Genomic DNA, 4,344 nt, shown 5'->3' with positions numbered 1-4,344 from the left:
CTCAGTAAAAGTTAACGTTAGCAGTCAGTGCACATGTTACAATTCATCACTCTTAAATATATATAAATATAAAACGTCATGATATGAAGCAAACATTACTGTGACACTTAGTTCTCTGAATCTTTGTTTTATTTAAGAATGAGTATTCTTGTTTACTTATTGATGTTTATTTAATGTAATTTATTTAAAGTGACATTGTACTTGGGAAAAACATGTCTGGATTATTTTGATAATTTAAGTTTGGTAATTTTTCTGTTTTGCTATTCTATAAAAGTTTGCACTTTCAAATGTGTAGTGTGTGTCTTGGCTAAAGTTGTGAAGATTTTACATTCTGCTATTAAGTTATGTGTTTGGCAGTAAAAAATTAAACTGGCAAAAACAAACGTTTTTTTTCTTAGGGTCGGGGTGGGGGGCATTATAAAGGAATTATGCTTAGGGCACCAAAATGGCTAGCAGCGGCACTGGGTCAATATAATAAATGTATTTACTCATTAAAGGGTGGCAATAAATTCCAGTATGAGTTAATATTCATATGATTCAATACTGTATTGTACAGAATAATGTTCACATGCATATAATAACAGACGCGCACACAAGTATAAATCAATACAATATTATATATACAGTATTATGTGGGACCAAAATGTGAATAAGGCAAATCACTCATAAAAAACCTCTAGGGTTCGAACCTTCTGACACGCAAAGCGAAGCGGGCACGTGACTAAGCAGAAAGTGAAGCTTCGCTTGTCATTGGTCACGTGATTTCAACGTTAACAACACAAGCTTCGAATCAAAGCTTCATCTGGCACGCCCACTTTTGCTCGACACAAGCTCCGAAGCCTCGCTTCAAATGTAACATCACTAGTGGTGACGTCACGCGTTCTTCCGGAAGTTCACATTCAAACACGAGGAGCGATTACGAGGGAGTTTTGTCTATATATCATTCAAAATCTACTGTTGGGTAAGTACATTGTGTATTATTTGATTAACGTGCTTAAGTTTTACTTGTTTGACACGAAGGCTCCGAAATAAACGTTGCCAGAATTGTCCACACTAAGTATTGCAATAATTAGCTAGAAGGCTAAAAGCTAACGTACTTTGAACTTATACATGGTATAAAGTATGTTTAAGGATACAGTCAAAGTAACTTATTAATGTAGCCTCTTGAAAGTCTCTTTCAGAAAGTAAATTATCTGAAAAATAAAAGTTATTTGGCATTAATGGAATTACAATGATTTGATTGCCTAAACATTGCACATGCAAAATATTAAATACTGTTTTGCATTAAAAGTTTAGCAGAAGTGTTTGTTTGATTAACTTCCTTTGCTTTTGTTTTGTACAAAGGAAAAGCAGAACCTCGTCCAAATAAAAATAAACAAGCTGTTAAAGGCACTGTGTCCTACACAGACCCTCCAAAATATAACCACCCAAAACCCAAGTCAGGTAAATGTCTCAGTTTGAAAATACATTAACAAATTGGAGTTGTTATTGTGGAGTTAATATCATTAATTACAATTTCGTTTTATTTACAGTTGAAGGTCAACACAAACCAAATAAAGATGTGCATTCTACAAACAATAAAAAAAGGTATGGAAAACTGTAGATATGATTTTTTGTAGATATGACTTAAACAGTCTACACATTTGTTAATGTTCTAATGTTTCATATGTCCTTGTTTGTGCTAAAGATCAAGTTTTGTGTCCACCACACTTAGATGAGGCGTGCCCGACCCCTGACTTTGTCTACCCTACATAAAGTTGTAAGTTTTTGACTGCTTTTGCTTAATACTACGAAAAAACATGATTCTTTCAAAAATGACTTTTATATATTTTGATATGAAACTCAAAAATCTATATAAATTGTTTTGGTGTATTTTGTTTACACAGGCACACTTCATGACAGTAAACATCGGTATCACAATGGTGTGATTGATCTATACCCTAGAATAAGCTGTGACACTATGAGACGTACGTGCTACTGATGCTTTTTTTTGGGGCATTCCCACACTATACAAACACATTGCTTGGCTCCTAAGTGCATACACTTTTGCCTTTATAATGTCATTCTCATTTTTAGGTAAAAATGTATTCCATGAGTCAGGGTTTTGCCTGAATGTCAACATTATATCCAAAAACTTTGATATAAAAAGTGATTTATTTTAATATTTTACACTACTATGTATTTTTTAAAATACATTGTGCATGTGTATGTTTATTGTACTTAATGAAATTACATGCAAGGTGTCATGCAAGATTTTACATTGGTGACAACAAAGCTAAGAGTGTAAACATATTTACATTTCTCTGAATCTGAGTTAATAGTTACAAATACAGAGCTTATAATATCTGTCATTGCTCAACCACAAAGACCTAAAAGTACAGCCAGCTGATTTCATAACTAATGCAGTATTACACTGTGAAGTGATTTACTGTTAATATTTTACACTACCATATAATTAACTCTATTTGTACAGGTGAGGTAACACAACGAAAAAATTACCGGATGTAGACTACCTGATTCTTCACCTATGGCCTCAGCTTCAAATGCAACATGTAAGAAAAGCTATATGACTGTGTATTGTGCATTATGAATACATCAAATATGTTGATAACAAGGTGATCTGCATAAGTTGTGACATAAAGAATATGTATATATATTTCCATCTATCTTTCTATAACATTATTTCAATTGTTTTCACATTTAGGTCCAGCAACTGTCTGAGTTGGTGGATATTCTGTCAGAGACTGCGTGAACAACGTTATGAACAGGTATGTATTTCTCTTGATTTGTGTAATCCTGCATAATATTTAAGGAATATATATTGATTACCACCATAATTAACCCAGCTATTTATATTACTTCAATTCAGGATTTAATCCGTCACACATCACTTGTTGAGAAGTTTTAATGTTCGTAATGACTTAAACAGTCAGCCATACTGAAAACAAGAAATCAAAACATAATTTCAGTGTAAGCCATTACTTGTCACCCAAAGTTAGGGATGAGGATATAGTTCATAGCACTTGTTACATGGTAGATGAAACAAGTGAAGTTGTGAAGTGTTAACACATAGTGTATGTTTAAACATTGTATGCAATTGCTCATTACTGAACTTTTAGGTTATTTGTCTAAGGTGAAGTAATCTTACATTTCTTTCACAGAATGATGTCAAATTGTCTTATGGCAAAGTTCAATATGAGGGGTGGTGGTGGACATCTGGAAAAGAAGTCTTTTAAAGGCACACCTTTGTATTATGTTATTTAAGGTAATTTGGGGAATGTTGATCTAAAAAAAACTTGTTCTTGTATATTGATTGTAATTTTATTGTTATGCTTGATCTATTCAGGGGACATCACAGCTCACCTGTCTTTATCAGAAATATCCTGTTCATTTTTTGACACACCTAGTTAAGGGTCTTTCTCAAGGGCACCACAGTGGTTTTGTAGAGGGAGGGGACAAATGCTGTATCCCCCACAACTGATCTAACACTTATTTAAAGCAGAGCATATTTTGTACAATAATATATATAATATTAATATATCATTTTAGCTGTAGACCATAAAGATTTTGAAAGTAAGTGCATGTCATTTACCTCAAAATTTTAATTGTATTTATTTTAAAAAGAAACATATTCTTCTCTTCCTTCAGATGCTGTGAAGAGGTGGAGCCCAAATGCCACAGACTCGGAAATAGATGCAGCTATGGCAGACCACCTCAAGCACGCTCCAGGAAGAGCTGGGGGTGGTGGATACAAAAAAGCCTAACAGCTGTGATGTGTTAAAGAGAGAGTTCACCAAAAAAGGAAAATTGCTATAATTTTCTTATCCACATGTTTCAAACCTGTATACCTTTATATTTTCTGCTGAACACAAAGATTGAAGAATGTTTGTAACTTCACAACCAATTAACTGTCAATTTTTTTTTTACAATTGTAGTAATGGGTTGTGGGATCTGCTTTGTTAAAAACATTCTTTCACATATCTTTGTGTTCGGCAGAACATGGGAGGGTATACAGGTTTGAAACATGAGAGGGAATAAATGACTAAATATTAATTTTTGGGTGAACTATCCCTTTATAGAAAGTGTTTTGAAGTTGTTATTATAGTTAAATGGTAAAAAAAAATAAAAAGTGCCAAATCAGAACATGCTTCTTTTTTTGTTATGGCCACAAATAATGTGTTCTTTAATGTGTTTGTGAAGTACACGTGGTTAAAACGTTTTATGGACGTTCAGGTCTGACTGGACCAATTTTGAACTGATTTTGAACCTTTGTGAATATGTGTTAAACCTCAATACAATTGATTGCCTTTCACCATGTTACACAATGGGTGTATATTCATTTTA

At 33.3% G+C, this 4,344-nt stretch overlaps 1 long non-coding RNA gene across 3 annotated transcripts; it reads left to right on the top strand.

Moving 5' to 3' along the window:
• Positions 1–862: 862 nt before the first annotated feature.
• LOC141350973 (uncharacterized) lies at positions 863–4,143 on the top strand. Of its 3 annotated transcripts, none has more exons than XR_012359098.1 (9): positions 863–961; positions 1,345–1,443; positions 1,533–1,587; positions 1,688–1,759; positions 1,887–1,967; positions 2,474–2,552; positions 2,705–2,768; positions 3,162–3,265; positions 3,649–4,143. It is a non-coding gene; the product is annotated as an uncharacterized lncRNA (long non-coding RNA). The 3 variants fall into 3 exon arrangements; XR_012359100.1 differs by having other exon boundaries at positions 3,120–3,265; XR_012359102.1 differs by lacking the exon at positions 3,162–3,265.
• Positions 4,144–4,344: the final 201 nt, after the last annotated feature.

The sequence above is a fragment of the Misgurnus anguillicaudatus genome, chromosome 2, assembly GCF_027580225.2.
Source record: "Misgurnus anguillicaudatus chromosome 2, ASM2758022v2, whole genome shotgun sequence".
In the NCBI taxonomy this organism is placed as follows: domain Eukaryota; kingdom Metazoa; phylum Chordata; class Actinopteri; order Cypriniformes; family Cobitidae; genus Misgurnus; species Misgurnus anguillicaudatus.
Note: the sequence above shows the minus strand (reverse complement) of the source record. Positions and strands in the feature narration are given on the sequence as shown.